This window comes from Pelodiscus sinensis, chromosome 19 (assembly GCF_052426305.1).
Source record: "Pelodiscus sinensis isolate ZL-2025 chromosome 19, ASM5242630v1, whole genome shotgun sequence".
NCBI classification, from domain to species: Eukaryota; Metazoa; Chordata; order Testudines; family Trionychidae; genus Pelodiscus; species Pelodiscus sinensis.
Genome location: NC_143070.1, coordinates 30785560 through 30812797, shown reverse-complemented (window position 1 = coordinate 30812797; position 27238 = coordinate 30785560). Strand labels below are relative to the sequence as shown.

The 27238-nt window shown below is 53.6% G+C and overlaps 7 non-coding genes across 7 annotated transcripts; 1 reads left to right on the top strand and 6 right to left on the bottom strand.

Annotated features, from left to right (window-relative positions):
• Window positions 1-2405: 2405 nt before the first annotated feature.
• TRNAL-CAA (transfer RNA leucine (anticodon CAA)) lies at window positions 2406-2514 on the bottom strand. The gene is made up of 2 exons: window positions 2477-2514; window positions 2406-2451 (listed from the first exon to the last, which is right to left on the bottom strand). It is a non-coding gene; the product is annotated as a tRNA-Leu (tRNA).
• A 3763-nt stretch (window positions 2515-6277) lies between these two features.
• Window positions 6278-6350, bottom strand: TRNAA-AGC (transfer RNA alanine (anticodon AGC)). Its single transcript has one exon. It is a non-coding gene; the product is annotated as a tRNA-Ala (tRNA).
• A 6281-nt stretch (window positions 6351-12631) lies between these two features.
• Window positions 12632-12705, bottom strand: TRNAI-AAU (transfer RNA isoleucine (anticodon AAU)). The gene has a single exon. It is a non-coding gene; the product is annotated as a tRNA-Ile (tRNA).
• A 7737-nt stretch (window positions 12706-20442) lies between these two features.
• On the bottom strand, window positions 20443-20516 carry TRNAT-UGU (transfer RNA threonine (anticodon UGU)). The gene has a single exon. It is a non-coding gene; the product is annotated as a tRNA-Thr (tRNA).
• A 1753-nt stretch (window positions 20517-22269) lies between these two features.
• Window positions 22270-22351, bottom strand: TRNAS-UGA (transfer RNA serine (anticodon UGA)). The gene has a single exon. It is a non-coding gene; the product is annotated as a tRNA-Ser (tRNA).
• Window positions 22352-23584: 1233 nt separating this feature from the next.
• TRNAG-UCC (transfer RNA glycine (anticodon UCC)) lies at window positions 23585-23656 on the top strand. Its single transcript has one exon. It is a non-coding gene; the product is annotated as a tRNA-Gly (tRNA).
• Window positions 23657-25701: 2045 nt separating this feature from the next.
• On the bottom strand, window positions 25702-25774 carry TRNAR-CCU (transfer RNA arginine (anticodon CCU)). The gene has a single exon. It is a non-coding gene; the product is annotated as a tRNA-Arg (tRNA).
• Between the last annotated feature and the right edge of the window lie 1464 nt (window positions 25775-27238).

The following is a 27238-nucleotide window of genomic DNA, read 5'->3' as shown; positions in this document are numbered from 1 at the left end:
AGCTACAGAAGTATATTTTTCCTCTTTGAAGCCAAACATATTATAAAAAGGAAACCATGCATACAGAATGACAACTATGTCCACGTAGCTGTTCATTGTTTAATATTTGAATTCGAAATTCAAATATTAAACATCTGGAGTACAAATATAATAATGATAAATGGATACGTGATGATTGGAGAAAATTATTTCATTCTTCAAGATTCTTTTGTTTAACTTCCAAGGCTGATTTAGCAGAGTTCTTTGCAGCTCTTTGTATAAAATATGTACCAAGATGGACACCCAGAAATGAAAATCCTGCCACAAGCAGCCAGTTCTTTCTAATCCAACTGGTTTTTCTCATTTCTTCCTTCGTTGGCAAGATCGCAGATGCAAACTTTCAAGGTTAATTATATCTTTTTATATATAGTACTATTATTATTTTCCTTTATTTTGGTTTTCATGTTGCATCACATATGTCACAATGCCAGGTTCTGGTACATAGTCCTCTCTTTTTGTTTGGAAAATAGAATTGGACTTGATCTTATACCACCCCCAATGTATCAGCCCAAGGCTAGTTCCCATAACAATCAAAACTTTGTAGTTCTTCCAGATGGTTTTAAGGCTCATACTGGCATCTACCTGATTAGTAGAGCGCCCACAGCTGCTCACAGTAGACAGCACATGTTTCTACTGGTGGTGCACATAACCAAATGTATTCTGCCCCTCCGCTCGCAAACCACCCAATTGTAAAATATGACACCAGTGCTTGCAGGAGAGACACTGTCATTGAAAAAAGTCTGGGATGGACAAGCCTTCCCCTTCCAGACTCAAGTGGAGTGGACTCAGGATGTGGGGGGAAGGAGCGTGAACCAGCAGCCCACATGTCCTCCAGCCATGAGCTATGAGACGGGTTCATTCTGCCTCTCCCTCCCCCACTACCCATTCTAAGGATAGACCTAAAACAGACTCCTTAAGGAATCTCTTTGTTATTTTGAAATATTATTCCAGTGGGGGCTGGAATCTTTTGTCCAGCCTAGGCGGGGGGCCAAGAGCTGAAATCACCAAGGAAACTGACAAAGAGCAGAAATCACTGGGTTTATCCCAGAGCCAGACCGATCCCGATCGTAGAAGCAGCAGCTGGCAGGAGCAAGCAGCCAGCAGGGTGAACGGTAGGGGCAAGAGCAGGTAGTTGGTGGGTGGCCAGTAGGAACAGTGGCAGGTGGCCAGCAGGGTAGCTGGTGGGAGTAGCTGGCGGCAAGCCAGTAGGAGCAGTGGCGGGTGGCCAACAGAGTGGGTGAGATGCCTCCTATGCCCACTCCCTCCAAGAGTGGGAGGTGAACTCTGAAAATCACGCCTGAGCTCTTATCTGCCCTGAGCAAGGGCAGCAACTGTGAGTGGGGTACAGAGAAAGTTTGGGCACGTGAGTGGGACACGTACATTGCTGGACTTACATTGCTGGCAAAGGACATTGCTCAAGCCACTTGAGCCGAGACTTATTTGTGGGTTGGTTCTGAACCCTGCTTGTGGTATTTTCCCAGGCGAATGCCACGTTACTTCTCACCCTCTTTCATTAAAAGTTTCTTTTCTACATTCAGACTCTGTGCTGGCGAGTGGGGAAGCATCGCCTCCCCGAGGTACTCGGGGGGGGGGGGGATTTCCCAGGCTGCTGGGTGGGGCCTCAAGCCAGTTTTGTGTGAGATGAATGAAGAGAAACCCCTAGAAATCAAACCCAGCCCTGGCTGCTGCCAGCACTACCTGGCAGAAGAGTTACACTAGCAGGGGGAGTGACCAAAGCAAAGGCCTCGCTATGGGCAGGCTAAGAACTTTTTCAGGGAAACCCTATTGGATTTCTAGTCCAACACCTTGACCACTCGGCCATCACAGATGTGAAGACAGCAAAGCCCCAGGGCCAGGGGAACTGGCAGATAATCCCAATGCCCAGGCCTGATGTCACCTACCACACAAAATTCACACAGCAAACCGGGCTCTTAGAACAGGGGAAGTTTGAGGGCTTGTTGCTGGGCCGTGGGGTGAAGCACCAAACCAGCCCCCTCGTGTGGGGCCTGTGAGTGTTGCTGAATGTTTGCCCCTGGAAATGGGAAACAAAAGGTCTGGGAGCCACACAGAGATCCTGCTGGGCTGAAGTCCCAACGACTCCACTTTGTCTTGCCTGTAGGCTTGTTTGTCTGCAGCCTGGAAACTTCCTGGCTCCTCAGACCACTGGTCTGGATGGAGCGTTACAGAAGTCGGAATAATGAAATCGCTGTGTTGATGCTCCCATTGTTATTGCAGTGTAATGGCCGTTATTCCCAAGGAACGCTGCTGTGTAGATGCAGCCTGAGAGAAATGCTGAGCAAGGGATCCTGCAATGCCAGGGGAGTCATTGAAATGAGGTCACTTCTCTAGATATAAAAAGGAAGACATGTCAGGAGTGGGATTTGAACCCACGCCTCCATTCAGAGACCAGAACACCCAACTGAGAGAAAGATAGCACCTTGAGTCTGGCGCCTTAGACCACTTGGCCATCCTGACAACTATGCCAAGATGTTCAACCGCAGTTTTCTTACATGTGTGAGTTGCTCGGGAGGCAAAGGGACCACCTCTCTTTCCCCACCTAACAGCCACTCTACAGCACAGCTGGGTTTATCCCCACTCACCCTCATCTACCGTTGTGAGGTGTTTTACAGGGAGCTGACAGGAAACCGAAGAGGGGAAACTGCTGGCCGGCAGAACTGAGGCCTGGGATTGCCCTGTGCCAGGGAATCTGTGTCAGTGCCCTTGGGGATCCTGAGCAGGGTTGGTACTTGGGGTGGGGCCTGGGGGCTGTTCTGAAAGGCTGCAGGCGCCGTTAGACCCTTTTGTCCTTCCCTGTCTCACCCCAGCGCTGAGCAACACTCAGTGTCGGTCTGAGCATCCGTCCTGCTCTGGGACGTGTCTCTGTGGCAGGAACCTGCCCAGGCAGCTCTCGCAGTGAGGCCCCTCCCTGGCAGCACCGAGCAGTGAGAGCTGAGCGAAGGGGGAGGCAGGCCCAGGGGGAGAAGGCTCCATGACTGTGTGAGAGGGAGGCTCTGCCCTGGCCAGTGGGGAATCGTTGCCTCTCCCAGGGGCCCAGGCCTGGTGGGTCATTTCCCCAGGTTACTGAGTGGGGGCTGGAGCCAGTTCTGGGTTGTCTCCTTCAACAACCAAACTGAACCAATGGATCTTGTGCCGACCTGACTGTGCGCTGGGCTAGTGCTGTGTGTGCCACAGAGCTTCCTGCAGGGCTGCCCACATGGGAGAGGGGAGGGGCAGTTTGAGTCACCCAGCTCCACCCCTTCTGAAGGGCTTGTGAAAATGGCAGGTGCTGTCTTGGCAGTGAGGGAGAGGTGGGAAAGGGGCCCTGAGCGAACCTCTTGGGTGACAGCTGCTGTAACAATGAGGTAAGATGAATGACTTGGCAGATGTCAAGTGAAAACTGAGGCTGGTTTCCTTGACTGGGAATTGAACCCAGGCCTCAGCAATGAAACTGCTGAATCCTAGCCACTAGACCATCAGAGACACAAGAGCAAGGTTCTTTCCTTACCTACACTAGCCTTTCACAGGCCACTTTCTGTCCCCTTCAGGACACGGATCCATTTTCCATTGTCCAGAGGGGACAAGAACAGAAACCAAACAGAACATCAGAACAGCCAGACGGGGCCATGCCAGTTGCCCAACTAGCCCAGGATCCTGTCTCACAACAGCAGCCAATCTCATTGCCCAGTGGGAATCACCAGGACAGACATTTGTTAAGTGATCCCTCCCGTCACCCATTCTCAGCTTCTAGAATACACCAGCTCAGGACACCTGCCCTGTCCATCCTGGTTAAGTGCCATTCATTGTGGCCACCAGGGCTTCCAAAGTTGAGTAGCTCTGCATTAAGGGTTCTTATTAATGTCAAGAACCTCAAGCAATGTAAAGCCAGATTGTGATGGAACTGGAAAGGAAAATGTTTCCACTAGAAAGAAATTTGCCAAGGGGGCACTTGGATTTGAAGCAAGGACCACTTGATCTGCAGTCAAACACTCTACCTCTGAGCTACACCCCTCCGGAAAGTGGCATCCGCAGCCAATGTTGGGAACTGGACAAGGAACAAGAGACAAGAGGCTTTTGTGTAACTCACATCCCAGGTGCCACCCTTGGGCTTGGTCTCCACACTGAGCAGGCGGGTGGCAGGGGTCTGATGCTGTCACAGCTGCAATGCAAGTCACCCACCTGGCCCCTGAGTTCCATGTGGGCAGCAGCCAGACCGTGTGAGTGGAACAGAGGGTCGTGGGGGGCGGGGATTTGTATATTTTAGGAAGGGTCCTGAGTCCTGGCTCCCAGCCACGCACCTTGGCAGAAAGACCAGCGGCCCCTGCACAAAGCGCATTGTGGGAATAAGAGTTGGGGCGGCAGGAAAGGGGCCGGCCCCTCAGTACCAGCGAGTAGGTGTGAGAAGATGGGAGTGAATCCTGCTACCTCTCATGCGCAAAGGCAGCACTTTTCCAATGGAGCTAATTCTGCCCCGCTTGCAACCTGCCTCCAGTGCTCCTGCCACTGTCTGGCCCAGGAGGGCTGGTGTCCAGCAGCTCTCTGCCCCAGCGTGGCTGGCTTTTGGGGAGAGCAAGTAGGAAGTGGGGGCCGGGGCGGGGAGCTACTGGAGCCACTTAGCCCCCGGCTGGCTCTGCTGGTAAAAGAAAAATTCAAAATTTCTCTTCTCATTGGACAATGGGGGAATAGATCCCACTACCTCTCACATGCGAAGCAAGCGCTCTACCACTTGAGCTAACTCCCCTGCTACATTTACAGAGGCCTTCTTGGAAGCTCTTCCCTTCTCCACAGAGACGTCGGCCTTCTCGGTCAGTTAGTCGTGGGAAAGGAGAAGGATCCAAAAAGGCCTCAAGGGCAACTCTCAAGGAGACTTCCTGCAGCAAAGCCATGGGGGGGGGAGGTCTCTGAGATGGCCCCTGCCCTGCAGCCTGTCCCACCTGGCCATTGTCATGGACTCTCTGTGAGGTCATCACCGCTCAACCTCCACTAGCCAATAAGCTGAGGGGCTGCAAAAGGCCCTTGTGATGTCACTGCCACACCCACCCCTGCCCTCCAGGGCTAATGTCCTGCCCCAGGCAGCCCCTTTGCATGGCTGAGCTGCTCCCAGGGGTGAAAGTGACACATTTCTTACAGGGCCTGTTCTATTGGGCACCACCTCTTGGGCTGGGCAGGAGGGAGGGGGAGGCTCAAGGCAGGAAGTGGGGGGAAGGGTTGTGATAGGACAGTACCTGTAAGAAATTAAAATGTGGAGTGTGGGAGGCTTAAGGCAGGGATTTGGGGAGTGTGTGAGAGTGGGGGGGGCTCAGGGCAGGAGTGAGGATGTGGGAGGGTAGAGAAGTCAGGGCACAGGATCTGGGATATGGGGGAGGCTTGGGGCTGGGACTGTGTTTGTGTGTCGAGGGGATCCCTCTGCTCTGTGCTCCCTGAGGCCCTTTAACACACATGGACTGACCTGGGTGCAGGCCAATGAGAGGGGTTTCAGTGAAGCTACATGTAAATGGATCCCTCTAGCAATCCCTGCCAGCCACACGCACAGGGGGAGGGACTTTAGCCAAGGAAGCAGAAGCAGCCAATCTGAGGGAGGTTTAGAATCAAAGGTGGGCTGCTGCCAGGATGGATGAGGGGATGTCACAGGGCAGGAGCATGATAAGGGGAGCAGAGAGGGCCCTGCTGCACTGAGAGACATGGCAAAGCCTGGGATTGAACCAGGGACCTTTAAATGTTTCATCTAAGGCTCCGCACACTGAGCTGCCAACAAACCCGTCTGGCTCATTATTTACTGTCCAGGATGTTTGGCAGCCGTGTCAGCCTGAGTGTTGCTCAGCACTAGTAGGAGACAGGGAGGGACAAAATGGTCCTTTCAGAACAACCCCCAGCCCTAACCCCAAGGACCAGCCCTTCCCTCCACCCTCACTGGGGTCTGCTGGGAATTGCCTGGATGCCGGCCCACCCCAGTGTCAGCCTAAGGATTGACTGGTCTGTAAAAGCTGCATCCTGGAAATTAGGAAGCAGCTGAAGTGACTCTGGTGGGACTTGAACCCACAGCCTTTGAATGTCTTGCTGGACTCACATTAACCACTACAGCTTAGAAGTCCAACAGGCTTTCCATTACACCCCAGAGCCTGATGGGCTGGTGAGTTTGATATCTCCACTCTCTGCTTTGCCACTGGGGGGGTCTGTCTCTTTTGGAAGAGAAGGAAGGAAGAGGGAGGGGGCCATTGAAATTAAAGAATAGAGCTGTAATTGGAGAATGTGGGCATCGATCCCACTGCCTCTTGCATGCTAAGCAAGCACTCTACCACTTGAGCTAATTCCCCTGCATGCAAAGGGCTTTGCTGCCTCACCCACCTTGTTCCAGAGCCCACAACATCCCTGCGAGTGCTACTTGTGAGACTCACACCCGTGGGCCGGCTAGCTCAGAGGTTTAGGGGACGTGGTGCTCATATCACACTGACGCGTCTTAAGAGCAAGCCCCTTATTTCAAGCTATAACAGGCTCGCTATTCCGACGTCCCTGCATGCGGATTTATTTCGAAGTGCTGTGTAGCCAGCCCCAAATTACAAAATAAGCTATTTCAAAATACAGGCAGTCCCCGAGTTACGCGGATCCGACTTATGTCGGAACCGCAGTTACGAACGGGGCCCTTCCTCTCCCTGGTCTCCAGCAGACCAGGGAGAGGAAGCAAAGCGGCGGAACACGCGGCCAGCTGACAGCCCAGACGCGCTGTGGCTATCCTGTTGCCCTCGGGCTCCGTGGCTTTGCTCTGCTCTGCTCTCCCTCCCCCTGGTCTGCAGACCAGGTGGAGGGGGAGCAGAGCAGAGCAGAGCAAAGCCGCGGAGTACGCGGCCAGCTGACAGCCCAGATGTGTCTGGGCTGTCAGCTGGCCGCGTGTTCCGCGGCTTTGCTCTGCTCTGCTCTGCTCCACCCCCCCCCCCCGGTCTGCAGACCAGGGGGACGGGGAGCAAAGCAGAGCAAAGCCACGGAGCCCAAGGGCAGCAGGATAGCCACAGCGCGTCTGGGCTGTCCCACTGCCCCCGTGCTCCGCGGCTTTGCTCCGGACGCCTGTGGTACAGCAGCTGGGGCGCTGTCGGTTGGTCCCGTAGCGCCGCTCTGGGCGCCACTGGACCAACCCAGCAGCACCCCAGCTGCTCTGCCCCAGGTGTCCCCAAGTCAGCAGCTGCTGAAAATGACCAGTGGCTGACTACAGGAAGCCCCTGCCCCGGGCTTCCTGGAATCAGCTGCTGATCAGTTTCAGCAGCAGCTGACTTGGGGATGCCTGGGGTTCTTAAGTTGAATCTGTATGTAAGTCAGAACTGGCGTCCAGATTCAGCCACTGTTGAAACTGATCAGTTTCAGCAGCAGCTGAATCTGGACGCCAGTTCCGACTTACATACAGATTCAACTTAAGAACAAACCTGCAGTCCCTATCTTGTACGTAACCCGGGGACTGCCTGTAGGCGCATTGATTATTTTGAACTATGGATCACACCCCTAGTGAGTTAGAGCTGAACTCTGCCCCCAGCTCCCTGCTCCACCCACCCACCTACCTACTGACTCCCTCGCTGCCATGGGGCTGTTTGCATTGGCCTCTTCTCTCTGTAGCCAGGCTTCAGCCAGGACTGAGACTCAGGCAGGAGAATGTGACCCGGCTCCCTGCACCTGGGCCCTGCATTTCTCATCCCTTCAGAGACACTTGACAGCGGAGGAATAAATCACAGTAACGTGAGTGTAGATTATGAAACTGTGTAGTTGTTGTTGCCTTGGAAACTCCCCACAGACCTTCCCCTGGGGTCCCGGGCAGCCTCTCACACTGCACAGCTCACTTCGAGGTGAGGGTGCTGTGTAGACGTGCCCGTCCTGTTGAGGGCCAGCCTGCTGGGGGGAGGCTGTGGCCACTTCATTTCCTCGTGTCTCTCAGGCTGTGTCTACACTGCAGGGCTACGTCTACACTGCAGGCTTTTTGTGCAAGAGCAACTGCTCTTGTGTAAAATCTTGCAGAGCATCTACACTGAAGGCACATTTTTGCACAAGTAAATTTATAGTGCAGCATCAGACAACAGGGCTTCTTGCACAGAAGTTATTGCTCTCCCCACGAGTAATAAGCCCTCTTGTGCAAGAACTCGCCCACAAGGAGGCAGTATGGACGGGCAACAGGGGTTTCTTGCTCAAGAAAGCCAAATATCTAAAATGCCCGTCAGAGCTTTCCTGCGCAGGAGAGCGTCCACACTGCCATGGCTGCTTTTACAGAAAAGCACTTCTCTTGTGCAACAGCACATGGCAGTGTGGACACACTGTTGGGCAAGACCTTTTGCACAAAACAGTTCTTGAGCAAGAAGTCTGCGGGGTAGATGTAGCCAGGGGGTGTTTGGGTTTGTTACCAGCACTGAGCTTTGTACAACAGCCCAGGGAACATTGTGAAAAGTCAAAACCTTCCCGCCCTGGGTGTCCTTGGCCAGTCAGCAAGTGGTAGAAAGGTTCCCTGAAGTGCTGACTTCAGGTGATTTAAAGCAAATTTTAACAGCTCAGATGAGGTGGCCGAGTGGTTAACGTGATGGACTGCTAATCCTTTGTGCTCTGCACGCATGGGTTCAAATCCCATCCTCATCTGGTGTTTGCAGCCCATCCTCTTGCCTCTCTCAGAGGTTCAGTGCCAGCCTCTCCTGCAACCCTGCCTGCCCCACACGGGAAATCTCCACAGAGACACTCCCAGCTCAGACCCTCAATCCCTTCTGCCCTCAAGGGGAAACCTCACAAAGGAGATGCCAGGCAGCCAGGCCATGGGGGTCTCTGAGATGCCCCAGCCCTGCAGCCTGTCCCACCTGGCTGTTGCCATGGACCCTCTATGAGGTCACTGCCTCCCAGCTGAGGTGCTGCAAAAGTTTCTTGTGATGTCACTGCTGCCTTGCAGGCTCATGTCCTGCCCCTGGCCAGCCCCTTGGCATGTGTGAGCTGCTCTCCCTGCCCCTGTCACTCAGGGCTGGTTCTGGGGCTCACGCAGGGAACATCAGAGGCTGCTCAGGGGGCCACGTTGCTAGGCCAGGGACCCTCCTGTGGGGCTGTGAGTGTTGCTGTCCCTGCTGTACAGACAGTGCCATAGAACCTCAGGAGGCTGCAGCGGTGGGAGACACTTCCCTGGTTTCGGGAGGGAGACGAGATGTCAAGGCCCATGACTTGGAGCCAGCTACAGATACCCATGGAAAGCTGATTTTCAGAGGGTTGTGATCAGCCCTTCCTGTGTATCTGGCTTCTTCAAAGGGGCTTAATCAGGAGCTAAAGTTGAAGAAGGGACAGTTAGAAGGTGAATTTCTGTCTCTGGCACTGTCCCACCTGACAAAGAATTTACATTCCTCTGCTTTCTGAGACAGTTGGCAAGGATGCTCCACAGTGGTTGTCTCTCTCTCTCCCTCTCTGCAGAAGCTGTTCAGACCCCTCACTAGCCAATGCTGGTGTCAGGTGCAGCTCTGAGTGCTAAAACCCCAGGTGTGCAAAGTCAGAATGAAGGGAAGCATTTTGCTCTAGAAGTGACAGCCGGAGGGAGGTGGCTGCAGCAGAGCAGGGTCTGTCTGGAGACAAGGCGGAGCCTGAGGATGAGAAGGCCCATGAGAGGCAGAGACTCCAGAGCGGGGGGGGGGGGATAGTTATTTGGTCTGGCAAACTGACATGGCCCAGTCTGGCTGCTTTGATGTTCTATTTGGCTGTTCTTGTCCCCTCTGGGCAAGGGAGAATGGACCCTCCCCGCATCCTGAAGTGGACATTAAATGGCCTGTGAAAGGCTAGTGTAGGTGAGCAAGGAGACAGGCTTTATGTGTCTCTGACGGTCTAGTGATTAGGATCCAGCACTTTCACTGCTGTGGCCTGGGTTCAATTCCCCGTCAGGGAAGCCCCTGGCAATTTTTACCAAACAACTCCATAGTCAACTTTCATGGCCTTAGTCAACTTTCTTGCCACATGTTACAGCAGCTGTGACCCAAGAGGTTAACTCAGGCTCCTTTCCCACCTCTCCCTCACTGCTAAAAAAAGGGTCTAACGGTGCCAGCAGCCTTTCAGAACATCCCCCAGCCCTTCCCTCCCCCTTGGCTGGGCACTGCCTGGGCTCAGGCCTCCCCGGTGCCAGCCTAAGTGCTCTGGAGAGGACAGGGCAGCTCCAGGGGCAGAGTCCTTTTTTCTGCAGTAGTTTAAACCCAGCCCCTTGTTTCCAACTATCTTTACTCCTCATTTTTTGCCCTCTGTGTCCCCCCTTTCCCCCCCCCCCCCCGCTGGTAACACAAACAGGACTTTTCCCTGTTGAAAGAACAAACTGTCTGGTTTTTATGTGGGGAATGTAGAACTGGGGAGGGGCTGGGGAAAGACCCTGGGAGGGGGTGGAGGCTGGGAGGAAGGGCTAAGGCTGGCACCTTCCTCTGGTGGTCCCACTGCCTCATGTCAGGGGCCTCAGCAGCACTGGGGGGTGGCTCCAGGGGGAGAAGCTGGTTCAGGGGAACTTGAGCTGCTGGGCCACTGAAGAAGGCCACCAGCAGCAGCCTCTGTGCAGGGCTCACACGCTCCAGGCCTCCCAGTCATATTGAGTCTCCCCGTGTGGCTTGGGCTCCAGAGCCTGCCCCCCAGCTGGTGCCTTGAGGTAGCCACTGCAGCAGCAGGAATTTGGGCATCAGGTCCCCTGCTTTTGGGGACAGGAAGCCAGGCCAAGGCCCTTTTATCCACTGGGGCTGTGCAGGCTGGAGCCTCCCCCTACCAGATCTCTGCCCTGCTTCTTGCAAAGCTCACATTTTTGCTTCGTTTTGCTTTCCTGTCCATAGCAGGCAGCTAAAGGAAGGGAAGTCACCAAACCAAACACCACTCTGGCCAGCATGGGGCTTGAACCCATCACCTTGGCATTATTAGCACCACGCGCTAACCAACTGAGCTAGCCGGCCTACCAAAGTGCAGTTCCACAGTTCACCAGTGGCCCTTTCAAGAAAGGCGTCTCAGGAAGCTGCAGGGACGTCTCTGACGCTGCCAATGGCTCTTCTCTGACAGGGCCACTAGTGACTCACTGTGACGTGGGCTGGCTAGTCCAGCTGGTTTGAGGGTTGGTCAAGGTGGCTGGCGGCCGGCAGACCCAGGGCAAAGAGGCAGCCGGAATCTCTTGCTGCCAGCACCTTGCCTCCCAGCTTCTTCCCTGCCAGCAGCAGCCGCAGCCCCTTTCGGCCACTGGGTCAGCCCGGAAAGGGAGGCAGGAAAGGGGCCTCAGTTTGCAGGTTTCCGAGTCCTGAGCACTGCCCATGACACCAACCACCCCTCAATCAACTGGGCCAAACTGGTGCCCAGTTCATGCCCACTGGGACCTGCTTTACTTGGTTTCTGTCCACCCAGAACCCCCTTCTTCTCCTGGGCTGTGAGGAGCATCACTGGGATACTCTCATATCCCAGCACAGGGCCATCTCTCCAGTGACAGGAGACAGGGCTGGGCTTCTGACCTGCTCCACTGACACCTCCCGTCAGTCTGCTCCATCACTCAGGGCATGCCAGGGAGCTGAGTGATTGCGCCATCCTCAGCCAGCCAATCAGCTTTGTGAGGAGTTCATGGAGGCAGGGCAAAGCGATCTCTTGTTAGGCCAGCAAGGAAGCAGCCAAGGCCCCATCCCCAGGGAGCCGGCTGGTGACCATGTGGAGGGAGCCACTGCCTCTCCCCTGTGTAGGAGGCACTTTCCCAGTGGGGCAACTCTGCTCCCTGGGGCCTGTCTCCATCGCTTCTGTCACCGCCAGGTAATGAGAGTGCGAGTGGACTTCCCAACGGTGAGAGACAGGGGGCTGGCGGCTCAGGGAGGGGCGGTCCCAGGAGGCAGAGGGCACCTGTGACTCTCGGCTGGCAGCTGACACTCTGCTCCTTGCTTCCCTCCCACTGCTTCACCTCTCAGGGCTTCTTTCTCCTTCCCTGTCCATAGCAGGCAGCTACACAAAGGCAGGTCACCAAACCAGACACCCCTGTGGCCAGCATGGGGCTTGCACCCACGACCTGGGCGTTATCAGCATCAAGCTCTAAACAGCTGAGCCAGCAGCCCACGAGGGGCCCTTTGGGAAAGACCCCACAGGCAGCTGCAGGGACGTCTCTGCTGCTGCCACGAGCTCGTCTCTGATGGGGCGACGGGCGACTCACTGAGATGTGGGCTGGCTAGTGCAGAGTCAGAGGAGCAGGAGCCTGGGTGGGTTCAGGGGGGCCTTGAGCAGGAGCAGGTTTGGGGGAGGGGCTGCTGGGCTACTGAAGCAGGTGACCAGGTGGTTGGCAGCAGCGCTGTGGGCTGGGCACATGGTCCCAGTTTCCTGGACATACAGAGCCTCGGGGCAGTCACTGCAGCAGCAGGAATTTGGGCATCAGGTCACCCCACTGGGGACAATGGAGGGAAGAGAAGAGTTTTGCCTACTCTTGGAGAAAGCAGGCCAGGCCAAGGCCCTTTTAGCCATTGGGTCTGTGCAGGCTGGAGCCTCCTACTACCACTTCTCTGGCCTGAGTCCTGCAAAGCTCTCAGCCTTTTGCCTGTTTCTGCTTCTCTGTCCATAGCTGGCAGCTAAAGTGTGTGGTTGGCAGGGACAGAAGTAGTCACCACAGCAAACAACTGTGTGGCCAACATGGGGCTTGAACCCATGACCTTGGTGTTATTAGCACCATGCTCTAACCAACTGAGCTAGCCGGCCTTCAGGAGCTGAGTTTACAAATGGCCCTTTCAGAAAGGCACCTCCGGCAGCTGCAGGGATGTCTCTGAAGCTTCCAATGGCTCTTCTCTGAAAGAGTCACTAGTGACTCACTGTGATGTGGGCTCACTAGTCCAGCTGGTTTGAGGTTTGGTCAAGGTGGCTGGTGGCCGGCAGACCCAGGGCAAAGAGGCAGCCAGAATCTCCTGCTGCCAGCACCTTGCCTCCCAGCTTCTTCCCTGTCAGCAGCAGCCGCAGCCCCTTTCGGCCACTGGGAAGAGAAGCAGGAATGGGACCAAGTAACAAGTCAGGCTGAGGGGGGCAGGCAAAGCTCATCTTGTCTTGCAGGGCCACTGGCAACAGCTTCTCTCTTGTGCGCTGCTGCTGAGAAGAAAAACACCCTGAGAGGGACCAGAAAGACCAATTTAAAAGATTGTTTAGAGGGGGGCACCTGCTAGCGCCAGGGGGGCAAGAGTCAGAGCCTGGCAGCTCCTGGGGAGCACACAAGAGACCACAAGGGTAAGCAGCAAGCTCCAGGCAGGTTACGTTTTAGGGCCCAGCCCATCTCAGCCAGGCAGATCATAGCATCAGACTGAGCTCCAGGGGGCATCGGACACAATACTCTCTCTCTGGGGAGCCTGTAGATAAGGAGCCCAAAACTCATAAAGTTGGAAGGTTTTGCAGCAACCAACCCAGCCCCAGCAAGTCTCACAGAGATTTGAACTCAGCTCACAGGATTCAGAGTCTGAGTGCTGCCCCTTACACCATGGGACCCACATGAGCCTGCAGTGACTCAATTAGGCTGAACTGGAGCCTCAGCTCATGCCCACTGGGACCAGCTTTGCTTGTTTTCCTTCCACCCAGAGCCCCCTTCTTCTCCTGGGCAGCAAGGAGCCTCCCTGAGATGCCCTGAGACAGGCACAGGACTCTGCCTCCCCACAGCCAGCCCCACCCCACCCCACCCAACCGGCTTTGGAAGAACAAAGCGGGGGGGGGGGGGGACTAGCTAGACTGCTCCCTTCTTACACACTTCAAAATGTCCATCCCTAAATAGGCCAAGGCTGTGTGGCCTAAAAGATAAGAGCCCCCAAATTCCCCCTGTGCTCGGGGAGCCAGGTTTGCTGTGTGAATTCTGTGGGGCAGGTGACATCAGGCCTGGGCACTGGGATTATTTACCACTTCCCCTGGCCTTAGGAATGCTGTATTTTTTTACAGCTGTGATGGCTGAGTGGTTAAGGTGTTATACTACAAATGCCATAGGGTTTTCTGCTGCAGGTTCAAATCCTGCTGACAGCAAGGACTGTGTTTTGATTACTCCCCTGGCTAGTGTAACCCTTCTGCCAGGTAGTGCAGGCAGTAGCCAGGGTTGGGTTCAATATCCAGGGGTTCCTTTTTGTCCATCTCACACAAAACTGGCTTGAGCTCCCACTGAGTAGCCAGGGAAATCCACACACCCTCCCAGGCACCTCAGGGAGTTGATGCTTCCCCACTTGCCATCACAGAGTCTGAATGTAGAAAAGAAACTTTTAATGAAAGAGAGCGAGAAATAACGTGGCATTAGCCTGGGAAAATACCACAAGCAGGGTTCAGAACCAACCCCCAAGTAAGTCCCTGCTCAAGTGGATTGAGCAATGTCCTTTGCCAGCAATGTAAGTCCAGCAATGTATGTGTCCCACTCACATGCCCAAACTTTCGCCATGCCCCACTCACAGTTGCTGCCCTTGCTCAGGGCAGATAAAAGCTTAGAAGTGATTTTCAGAGCTCACCTCCCACTCTTGGGGGGGCTGGGCATAAAAGGCCTCTCACTCACTCTACTGGCCACTCACCGCTGCTCCTACTGGCCACTTGCTGGCCACTCCCACTAGCCATCCTGCTGGCCACCTGCCACTGTTCCTACAGGCCATCCACCAGCTATCTGCTGTTACCCCTACTGGCTGCCCTGCTGGCTGCTTGCTCCTGCCAGCTGCTGCTTCTATGATGGGGATAGGTCTGGCTCTGCGCCAAACCCAGTGATTTCAGCTCATTGTCAGTTTCCTTGGTGATTTCAGCTCTTGGTCCCCCCACCTAGGCTGCGCAAAAGATTCCAGCCCCCACTGAAATAATATTTTGAAATAACAAAGAGATTCCTTAAGGAGTCTGTTCTAGGTCTATCCTTAGACTGGGTAGTGCGGGAGGGAGAGACAAGATGAACCCTTCTCATAGCTCATGGCTGGAGGACATGTGGCCTGATGGTTCACGCTCCTTCCCCCCACACCCAGAATCCACTCCACTTGAGTCTGGAAGGGGAAGGCTCGTCCATCCCAGACTTTTTTCAATGACAGTGTCTCTCCTGCACGCACTGGTGTCATATTTTACAATTCCTACAGTTAGAGATAAAATGGTTTGTGACCCCACGACAGACAAATTAGTTACAATACTCCACATTCCATTCTCACAACCGATCCTCCATCAGGCCTATAGCACTGGCTGAACTGGATTTACATAGCCACAGCCCGGATTCCTTTCCCAGCCCAGCATGAGCTGTATTTCCATATCAACAGTTGAGTATCTTGCAGGGCTACACAACTGAAGGAGTGTCCCCACACCTAGGACTGCTCTCCCCTTTCAGCTGGCTGTATTGGAAACAGCGGTTGAGATCCTGTTTACTTCTGCAGTGCAGACATACCCTGAGTGAGTGGGGGTGATACAGGGGGAGCAGCTCAAACAGACCAAAGGGCTGGCCAGGAGCAGGACATGAGCCCTGCAAGGCAGCAGTGACATCATAAGCCCCTTATGCAGCACCTCAGCTCATTGGTTGGGAGGCAGTGACCTCACAGAGGGTCTAAGACAACAGCCCAGTGGGACAGGGGCAATCTGAGATTACACACTACAGGGTGTTTGAGCTGCTCCCCATGAAAATCTGTGAGGGAGCCCTTGGCTGTGGGACCCACTTGTGCCTGTTGTTCAGGGATAAATAAGATCTCCCCCCCGGAGGCTGCCTGTTCCCTTCCCACCTTGCATTGGCTGGGAATCAAATCAAGCCAGGGGCAGCAAACGCCAGGAACCGTCATGATCTGGGCCACAGATAAAGACCCTCTTGGAGCTGTGGTCCAAGGAGAAGTCTCTGCAGGCCCTGCAGTCCATGCGGAGGAAGTGGATATTTATGGCCGAATGGTCAATGGTCTTACAAAGAAAGGCCACCTCCCTCCTACCCCCGCATCCTAGACCAAGTCAGAGTCAAGGTCAAGGAATTGCGGCAGGGGGATGTGAGGGAAGCTCACTGTGAAATCAGACGAGAGACGGACACTGTCAGTAAACACTCATATTGGAAACGCTCCTCTGGATGCTGGGCCCACCAGAGCCGTGTGCCGCTGCCATCTGCCTGCTCCGTGGACATCTTCCCATTGCAGAGAGCGCACCGAGCCAGACTGTGACTAGACAGCCTGTCTCTGGGCACCCAGGGGCTACGTCGACACTGCAGGCTTCTTGCTCAAGAATGGTCGTTCTTGTGCATAAACTTGAGAAGCATCTACACTGCACACAAGTTCTTGAGCAACTAAATTTACAGCAAAACGTAGGAAAAGAGGGCTTCTTGGGCAAGAGTTATTCCTCTCCCCATGAGGAGTAAATCCTCTTGTGCAAGAGCTCTTGCACAAGAAGGTAGTATGAACGGGCAACAGTTTTTTGTGTGCAAGAAACCCCTATGGCTAAAATGGCCATCAGAGCTTTCTTGCACAAGAGAGCGTGGACACTGCCTCGGACATTCTTGCCCAAAAGCACATGGCAGTGTGGACGTGCTCTTGCACAAGACGTTTTGCACAAGAACTCTTGCACAAAACAGTTCTTGAGCAAGAAGTCTGCAGGGTAGATGTAGCCAGGGGTTGTTTGGGTTTCTTACCAGCACTGAGCTTTGTACAACAGCCCAGGGAACATTGTGAAAAGCCAAAACCTTCCAGCCCTGAGTGTCCCCGGCCAGCCAGCAAGTAGCACAAAGGTTCCTGGTAGTGCTGACTTGGGGTAGGTTGAAACAAGTGCCCACAGTTCAGATGAGGTGGCCGAGTGGTTAAGGCAATGGATTATTAATCCACTGTGCTCTGCAGGCATGGGTTTAAATCCTGTCCTCATTGGACATTTACAGCCCTTCCTCTTGCTTCTCCCAGATCTCTCTTCAGTTCAGTGCCAGCCCCTGCTATAACCCTGCCTGCCCCAGCCCCTCCCACTGCAACCTGGGGAAAGGGGAAATCTCCAGACACACTCCCAGATGGGACCCTCCATCCCTTCTGCCCTCAAGGGGAAACCTCACAAAGGAGATTCCAGGCGGCCAGGCTATGGGGGTCTCTGAGATTCCTGCAGCCTGTCCCACCTGGCTGTTACCATGGACCCTCTGTGAGGTCACTGCCTCCCAGCCAATGAGCTGAGGTCATGTAAAAGTTCCTTGTGATGTCACTGCTGCCATGCAGGCTCATGGCCAGCCCCTTGGCATGTGTGAGCTGCTCCCCCTCTGGCCCTGTCACTCAGGGCTGGTTCTGGGGCTTACACAGGGAACATCAGAGGCTGCTCAGGGTGCCACATGCCCCCAAGGTCACCTTTTAAATGACAGGGCAAGCCAGGATCTATCCCGTCCCTTCCACAAGACCCCACCTTCCCCACCCCTTTGCTGAGCCCCTGCCCGCCCCAAACCTTTCCATGGACTCTTGGTTACTAATGGACACTCACCACTAATGACATAATTACACCCCAGCCATTTTGCTAGGGCTGCAGCTGGGGAGAAAAGTTTAATTTAAATCATTAAATGATTAAGCGTTTGAACTGTCTCATGTTAGTTGATCAAACTTCATTTTAAATAAAGGAAAACATTATGGCCGTAACAAAAGGTTTCAGTGCCATAGCCCTAGAGACTCTGGAACAAAGAAGACACATGAGAAGAACCCAGCTTTCTTCCTTTTGCTGAGACATGGATGGATCTAGCTCAGGTTTCACTCAGGGGGTCTGTCTGCATGTGAAGTACCTGTGACAACCCCTGTGCTCCTCTGCCCCTCACCAACAATGCCATCTACTTGGGGGAGAAGTTGCCCTGAGACTTGCAAAAGGAACAACCTGGATAAATTAGCATTATTCATGCACCCTTCAATAGCTCAGCTGGCAGAGCAGAGGACTGTAGTGGGTGTTTAGCAAGTGATTTTTAGCTTGCTGGTTCAACTCCAGCTTGAAGGAGCCATTCTTTTCCCTCCAGCATGGCCTTAGCAGAAAGCAATCAAGGTGGTTACCTTGGGTCCATGTCTTCAGAACCCTACACTGCAATTGACAAAACAATGGTGGGGAGGAGCTGCCAATCACATTTCTTGGGCTGCGCAGGTTCTGTCCACACACAAAAGTTCTTTTGGAACAATGGCCGTTATTCCACAACAACAATGCAAGAGTCTACACAGCAATTCCGTTATTTTGAAATAATTCTGAAGTAACAGACGGCTTATTCCGACTTCTGCAAACCTCATTCTAAGAAGAATAACACCTGTTCCAAATTAGCTATTTCAAAATAAGGCCCGTGTAGCTGTGCCACTGCTGCTAGTTTGAACTAGCCCCTCCCCGGGGCCATTCTAAGTTATTCTTCCCAGGGCTCTAAATCGAGACAGCTCGTCCACACTGGGGAGCCTGCCTCGGACTATTCTGAGGTTTCCCTGCAGTGTAGACGTGTTAGTTCGAAATAAGCTATTTTGGAATCACTATTCAGGACTTTGAAACCTGCAATGTGAGTTCAAATCTCAATGGGATCTCCTGGGGTGGGCTTGTTGGTGTGAGGTTTTTCACACTGCAAGCTTTTTGCACAAAATGGCCGCTCTTGTGCAAAAACTAGCGGAGTGTTTACCCTGCATGTGCATTCTTGCGCAAGAAAATATACAGTAAACCATTAGAAAAGATGGCTTCTTGCACAAGAGTTATTCCTCTCCCCATAACGAATAAGCCCTCTTGCACAAGAAGGCAGTGTGCACAGGCAAGAGGGATTTCTTGCACCAGAAACCCCTATGGCTAGAGCTTTCTTGCACAAGAGAGTGTCCACAATTCTCTTTATAAGGAGATACCCCACTTCATAGAGCTGGAAGGAGCCTTGAGAGGTCAGGTAGTTCTGTCCTTGCACTTATGGAAGCTCCAAGAACCATCCTTGACAGATATGCCCCAGATACCTAAATGGTTATCTCAAGGATTGAATTCATAACCCTGGGCGTAGCAAACTAACATTCAAATAACTGAGCTATCCTGCCTTGCTTTTAGGGCTAAAGCACACAGCCGTGTGGATGTGCTCTTGCACAAGAACTCTTGCCCAAAACCGTTCTTGGTCAAGAATCCTGCAGTGTAGATGGAGCCTAAAGTTTTTCGTATTTTTTTTGTTTTCAAAATAGTTCAAACAATTGTTCAATGGGCCCCAGGCCTGGAATTGTGCTGCAGCTGCCTCCCTTGCTACGGTCGCTGGCTCCATGTGCACTGGCCTTCTGTCTGGGTGCTGGCAGGGGGTGGGAGGTGGCGGGTACCGATGGGTAACAGGTGCCAAGGCGCATACAGAGACGCCAGCGCCTGCATCTCTGCAAGTGACCTCACTGTGCACAGCTCAGCTTTTAGGAAACACTCTCCTCCTGTCTGCGCCTAACACCAGTGTCACTGTCTGCTCCGGAGGGGTCCTGTCTGGGGGGAAATGGCAGTTCCAGGGGACACTTGCCCAGTGTTGAAACATCTCACAGGTAACATGGCAAAGAGGAAGCCAAAGAGACTCTACACCTACCAGGAAACATCAAAACTGTCAACCCAGGTGGGACTTGAATCCACAATCCCTGGTTTAAGAAGCCACTGCTTTGTCCATTAAGCTGCTGGGGCACACTAAAGAGAACAGAGACAGAAATTCCCTCTTCCAAATGCACATTCCTCAATTTTTAGGTGCCAGATTCAAGCCGTTGGAAGGAGCCAGAAACACGGGGGGGGGGGGGGGGGGCTGATCAAACCCCTCTGAAAACCAGCTCTCAGGAGGCACCTCCAGCTGCCCCAAAGGGTGAAACTCAACACCTTGACATCTCGTCTCCCTCCCAAAGCCAGGGGCTTGTTCCCACAGCCGCAGCCTCAGCAGGGAGCCACACTGGAGCTCACTGCTCCTGGGGAAGGGAGCGGGTCCCACAGAGTCTGGGGCTGGTGGGAAATGGGCAGTTGTCACTGAAGGGGAAGGATAAAACGCAGCCACATTGCTGAGGGCAGAGAGAGCAGCTGGGGTTGGGCTGGTGGTGCCATGGGACGTCCCTGGGGGAGCTCTGTAATGTGACCCTGGCTCCCAAGGCAGCAAGTGCAGAATCCCCCTTGGCGAGTGCAGGAGGCTCCGACCAGCCTGGTTTAAATCCGTCTGACGGGCTGGACGACCCCGATGCTGAGTGTCAGAGCCCCTGTCAACCGGCCTGCGTTTGTCCTCTCCCCCACCAGGCAGGGCAGGGCCCACGCTCCCAGCAGGGAGTTACAGGCACGTCTCTCGCACCCAGAGCACTGGGATGACCATGGAGCAGGACTCACTGGCCAGTGTGTGGTACCCAGGGACTTACAGTGGGAGTCAGAGCCCTGCCTGGCCAGTACTAGTCATCTCTGCACCTGCTCCAGGTTTCTGGTTTCCTTCTCCCTAACAAGCCTCCCCAATCAGCCTTTCCTGAACCAGCAGTTCCATGGGTGGCCAGGGGAGGCCTCTTCTATGTCCCAGAAGGACCTTGGAAAATGTGAGCAAAGGCCACAGCAAGGTACCACTGGGAGTTGAACCCAGGATCTCCTGTTTACAAGGCAGGTGCTTTAGCCAGCTAAGCCATGGTGCCCTCTGCAGGACAGTACCTAAAACTGTTCTATTCTATGGTCCCAAACAACACCTTTGACTCCCAAAGTGCAGCCATTCCCCATTTCCCTCCAGCCCTGGCTGTGTCTGGCTCCCTGGGCACAGAAGGCTACAGCTCAGTGGGCAGAGGCTCTGACATGCACATCTCCCCCAGCCACTGGGACTGTGGAGTTGGCCTTGAGATTTAGTGTTGCTGGGGGAAGGGAAAAGTGCAGCAAACACTAATCATCTGGATTGTAAGCCCTTAGGTCTCACAATTTGGGTTGGAGACCCCAGGTGGCAGCCCGGCCTCCTTGGGTTGGTCCCTTCCTGAGGGCACAGAATTAAGAGAGAATTCCTTTGTCCTATAGCAATTCGAATTGGCCAACGAGCAAGTCACAAATTTTTTGTTCACATATAAGTACAGGAGAATGGTCTCTTACAGTAATGATGGCCAAGTGGTTAAGGAGTTGGCTAAAAAATCCAAAAGTTTTTCCCTGTGCAGGGTTGAATCTTGCTCACACTGAGGCCTGTGTTTTGGTCATACCCCTGACAAGGGCAACAAGGTTGACTGCCAGCTGTTTGCACATCTGGACCCAGAAATATCTGAGCCTTGGTTCTGTCGGCCAGTTTCTTTTCAGCTCACTGCAAACTGCCTCCCAGCTGTAGGTGAGGCTGAGTGTGCATGAAACCAGCGGCGCCTGACCAATGTGTCTGCTTTTCCTACCATCCCTCCATCTGTACCTGGAGTCGGCTTCCTTCAGTTGAACTTTGCCTTGTCCCCACAGCAGGAAGCCAAAGGGAGCAAAGAGCAGAAGAGCAGGATGCTGGTGGGGGTGTGCTCTGGGTTTGATTTAGTGAGTCTTAGTTTGACTGGCTGAATCAAGTTCCAGAAGATTGATCACAGCAATTCCTCTCCAGCTGGACGTGGTTCTTGTTCTTCTGTACAGAACAGCCAATGGGCGTTCAGATCTCAGCCTTGCTCAACTGATGGGAATAGAAACCAGACACCCAGCAGGTTTGAACTGGTTTCAGTTGAGGGACCCGTCTGCCTGGTTTACATGCATTGGCACAAGAACACATGAGGGGTTTGCTGACGTTTTAAGAATCCCTGTTCAATAGAAATCCATGACTGACACACCTGGAGGTGCAAATGTTTCACTTAGGTTAATCAACTTTTTAAGGGGGCACTTGAGATTGAACCAAGGACCTCTACAATCGGCACTCAAACACTACCACTGCATTACACCCGACAGTGGTTGTACTTTTCAGCCCAGTGTTGGGAACTTAGCACCTGGCAGCACTGGTGCCTGCAGGAGCAGACTGTCATCCTGAAGCAGGAAGACCAGGAACTCCCCCCAATACTTCTCTAGACCCTTTGCTCCCAACACGGGGGGGGGGGGGGGGGGGGGGGCTGTGTGCCTCGGGAGGAGTGACCCACATCATATCCCCAGCATTTCTGCCCTTCATGGATGGACCTTTGGGGGCAGGCCCAGATGCTCCATCCTCTCACTCAACTCCTATCACATACTAGAGCAGGGCAGCACCCAAGGGTAGGGCTGAGCCATGGGGTGCTGGGCAAGGGGCAGAGGCTGCAGGAGCTGAGAGTTTCCCTAGAGCCCAGGGACCTATAATGAGGCACCATGGCCCCTGTCTCTCTCGGAAGGCGCAGAAAGGGATTGACTGGGGGCAGGGAGAGTGGCTCAGGGCTGTGCAGCTTGTTGCCCTGGTTAGGGGTGTGGCCAAAACACAGGCCTCGCTGTGAGCAGGATTTGAACCTGCGCAGGGAAACCCTATTGGATTTCAAGTCCAACGCCTTAACCACTCGGCCATCACAGCTGTGAAGTCAGCAGTGTCCCAGGATCAGGGAAAGTGGTAACTAATCCCAGTGCCCAGACCTGACCTCACCCGCCCCACAGAATTCACACAGCAAACCTGGCTCCAGAACAGGGCAAGCTTGGGGGCTCATTGCTGGGCCCTGGGGTGAAGCATTAAACCAGCCCCCCTTCTACGGGGCCTGTGAGTGTTGCTGTCCCTGCTGTACAGACAGGGCCATGGAGCCAGGGAGAGGTTCACTGAATGGGCCAAGGTCACCCAGCGAGTTAGAGCCCAGCTCTGCCCCCAGCTCCCTGCCCCACCCACCGATGTGCTGACTCCCTCACTGCCAGGGGGCTGTTTGCATTGGCCTCTTTTGTTTTCTTTTCTGCTGTGAGACATTGGGACAGTTGGCCAGGGCGTCCCGCAGTTGCCATTTCCCTCTGTGCAGGTGCTGTCCAGAGCCCCGACTAGCAAACACTGACACTGCTGTTAGATCCAGACTAGAGGGGAGAGTTTAAGGGTTATTTCGGAAGAAGGGTTTTCTCCCCAAATAACTGCATCTAAACGGTGTTTTTTATTTCATAATAAAGTATTTCGAAATAGCGCCCAGATACGATTATGCAAATATAGCGCAGGATATTTAAATCCCGGTTTCATTTACAATTTTGAATGTCTCCATTTGCATCCCTCTCCTGAAGGAGACTGCAAGTGTCAACATGTCCCGGGTGTTGCAACCTCCCAGCACTCACCTGATGTTCCCTCCCCGCTGCCTGAAGACGTTTGGGAGTCTGCCTCTTGCTTGGTCCTGTGATGTGTCCCTGAAGGGGTCTCTGGGGGCTTGTGCCTGAGAAATGGCTCTCCAAAAGGAAGAAGTGCTCCATCTTAGGCAAAGGACCCAGAAACAACACTTTACGGCAAAAAACACAAGGACGGTTCTTGGTCCGCATCTCTGGGCCACAAAGAGTATCCAGAAGTCACTTCCCCACCTCTCCCTTGGCTGCTCTAGAGCTTAGCCCAAAGTCCGATAAACTCAACTCTCCCACCCAACAACCTCTGTGAATCCTCTCCCGCCCAGCTCCTCACACCACAGAGAGTGCAGGGCAGCCACTAGCCCAGAGTCACCACTTCTGGTCTCTGCCTAATAGTCAAGAAGTTCTGCTTTACCCAAACCACACAGGCACCCTCTCGCCTCTGGCCAGCCTCATGGCAGATGTAGGATTTCCTCACTAATTTTCCCAAGAGCTTTGCAGGCAGGCATTGGTGGTATAGTGGTGAGCATAGCTGCCTTCCAAGCAGTTGACCTGGGTTCAATTCCCAGCCAATGCAATGTAAAGAGGGAGCATTGAAGCTCCTTGCTGAGCTTTTATTTGAACCCTGATAAAACAGGTACAAAAGGTTTCTGCAGCTGCGGGCTGCCTCTCACCCCTCTTCATCCTCTCCGAGAGCATGCACAGTAATGCGGTTCCTCCCTCACATAACTCTGCCGCAATTCCTTGCCCTTGGCTCTGACTTGGTAGGATGCGGGGGTAGGAGGGAGGTGACCTTTCTTTGCTAGACCATTGGCCATTTGGCCAAATGTCGGCATTCCTCCGCATGGACTGCAGGGCCTGCAGAGACTCCTCCTAGGACCACAGCTCCAAGAGGGTCGTTATCTGTGGCCCAGACTATGATGGTGCCTGGTGTTTGCTGCCCCTTGCTTGATTTGATTCCCAGCCAATGCAAGGTGGGAAGGGAACAGGCAGCCTCCTGGGGGAGATCTTATTTAACCCTGAGCAACAGGCACAAGTGGGTCCCACAGCCAAGGGCTCCCTCTCACCGCTTTTCATGGGGAGCAGCTCAAACAAAACTAATCTGGCTGTTGTGGGGTCTGCATGGGGCTTCTACCCGTGACCTGAGCGTTATTAGCATCAAGCTCTAAACTGCTGAGCCAGCAGGCCCAAAGGTGGACCCACAACAGAGGGAAGAGAAGAGTTTTCCCTGCTATTGGGGAAAGCAGGCCAGGCCAAGGCCCTTTTAGCCCCTGGGTCTGTGCAGGCTGGAGCCTCCTCTTACCAGTTTTCTGGCCTATTTCCTGAAAAGCTCACAGTCTTGTGCCTATTTCTGTTTCCCTGTCCATAGCAGGCAGCTAAAGGAGGGAGACAGGGGTAGAACAGTCACCACAGAAAATATAACTGTGGCCAGCACAGGGCTTGAACCCAAGACCTTGGCATTACTAGCTTCAAGAACTAACCAACTTTACTAGCCAGCCAACCCAAGCACAGTTCACAAATAGCCCTTTTAGAAAGGCGTGTCCGGCAGCTGAAGGGATGTCTCTGCAGCTGCCAATGGCTCTTCTCTGACAGGGCCACTAGCGACTCACTGTGACGTGGGCTGGCTAGTCCAGCTGGTTTGACATTTGGTCAAGGTGGCTGCTGGCTGGCATGGTGCACTGAGACCCAGGGCAAAGAGGCAGCTGGAATCTCTTCCTATCAGCATCTTACCTCCCAGCTTCTTCCCTGTCGGCAGCAGCCACAGCCCCTTTCAGGCCCTGGGTCAGCCCAGCAGTTCCATGGGTGGCCAGGGGAGGCCTCTTCTGTGTCCCAGAAGGACCTGGGAAAATGTGAGCAAAGGAAGCAACAAGGCACCACTGGGAGTTGAACCTAGGATCTCCTGTTTAAAAAAGGCAAGCTGAGCCATGGTGCCCCCCTCAAGCTATTGGGTGAAACTGCTCTGTGGTCCCAGACAACACCTTTGACTCCCAAAGTGCAGCAATTTCCTTCCAGCCCTGGCAGTGTCTGCAGCTGAGCTGCACAAAGGAAGATACAAGATCCCTGCTGGGGTCTTTGCCGGATGAACATACCTGAGGAAAGAAGCTGGAAGCGCAACAGACACACAAAAGGGGACGAGGGACAGTTTGAGTCGCACACAAGGCTGGTGGCGCAGCTCAGCCAGGGACCTTATCCACTCACAGAGCTTCACAGCTTCTCCACGCTGCAAACCCCACCAGGCAAACTGCCCCATGGGCTTCACCCGCACCATGCTCAGGGCCTGGGGTTTTTCTGTCCTTTTACCAGACCAAATAACTAACCACCCCACTGCTCTGGAGTCTCTGCCTCTTATGGGCCTTCTCATCCTCAGGTCCACTTTGTCTCCAGACAGACCCTGCTCTGCCACAGGCTGTCACTCCTGGGCCTTCTAGAGTAAAATGTGCCTCTTCATTCTGACTTTGAATACCTGGGCTTTTAGCACTCAGATCTGCATCTTACACCAGCATTTGCTAGTACAGGGTCTGAACAACTTCTGCAGAGAGGGAGAGAGCAACTGTGGAGCATCCACACTAACTGTTTCAGAGACTAGAGGAATGTAAACTCTTTGCCAGTGAGAGAAACTATCACCCCAGATGGGACTTGAACCCACAATCCCTGGCTCAGGAGGCCAGTGCCTTGTCCATTAGGCCACTGGGGCACACAGAAAAGACTGTCAGGGAAAGAAATTCTCCCTTCTAAATCTCCCTTCTTCAACTTTTAGCTCCTGATTAAGCCCCTTTGAAGAAGCCAGATACACAGGAAGAGCTGATCACACCCCTCTGAAAATCAGCTTTCCATGGGTATCTGTAGCTGGCTCCGAGTCATGGGCCTTGACATCTCGTCTCCCTCCCGAAACCAGGGAAGTGTCTCCCACGGCTGCAGCCTCCTGAGGCTCTATGGCCCTGTCTGTACAGCAGGGACAGCAACACTCACAGCCCCACAGGAAGGCCCCTGGCCCTAGCAATGTGGCCCCCTGAGCAGCCTCTGATATTCCCTGCTTGAGCCCCAGAACCAGCCCTGAGTGAGGGGGAGCAGCTCACACATGTGAAGGGACTGGCCAGTGGCAGGACATGAGCCTGCAAAGCAGCAGTGACATCACAAGGAACTTTTACAGCACCTCAGCTTATTGGCTGGGAGGCAGTGACCTCACAGAGCAACCTTGGCAACAGCCAGGCAGGACAGGGGCAATTTCAGAGACCCCCATGGCCTGGCTGCCTGGAATCTCCTTTGTGAGGTTTTCCCTTGAACTCTATGATAATTCTCTTCACTTTCCTATTGTTTGTCTGTGTGATCGCTGTCTGGATTGTAACTGTTTCTGTCGGCTGTATCATTAATTTTGCTGGGGGAAAATCAACAAAGGAGGTGGAGTGTGATTGGTTAGGTAAATCATAATAGTATGTTAGCTTTGGTTAGTAAAATCATATTAAAATAATTGGTTAAGTAGGACTCAATTTTCACTATATAAACTGGGGTCCCAGGAGACCAGGGAGAAGAAGGAAAAGGGGAAACGAGAAGAGGAAGAAGGAGGGAAAGGAAAAGGAAGGAAGAAGACCAAGAAGGAGGAGGGAGACCTGGAAGCAGCACTCCCCTCTAAGGCAGCCTCAGACCTGAACAGCCAGGACTCCTCTGCATGACCGGTGAAATGGTTTGCTGAGTGAATTCTGTGGGTCAGGTGAAGTCAGGCCTGGGCACTGAGATTATTTATGAGTTTCCCTGGCCTGCTGTTATTTAGAGCTGTGCTGGCCGAGTGGTTGAGGAGTTGGCCTTATAAAATCCAATAGGGTTTTCCTGTGCAGGTTCAAATCCTGATCACAGCAAAGCCTGTGTTTTGGCCACACCCCTTCCTAGGGCAACATGGTACCCAGACCCTGAGAAGAACATGCCTGTCCCATCAGAAGGGACACCTGCAGAAGGCAACAGAGGCTACAAAAGCAGGAGAGAACATGGATTGCAGGGTCCTGCCTAACAATAGGAAAACAAGTCTGTTTTTCAGCAGAGCCACCTCCCCATGGACACAGCCAGGGGACCAAGCAGCTCCAGTGGCCCCTCCCTCTCCCCAAAAGCCGGCCCTGGTTGGGGAGAAAGATGCTGGGCCCAGCGGCCTCCCTTCACCTGGCAGAGG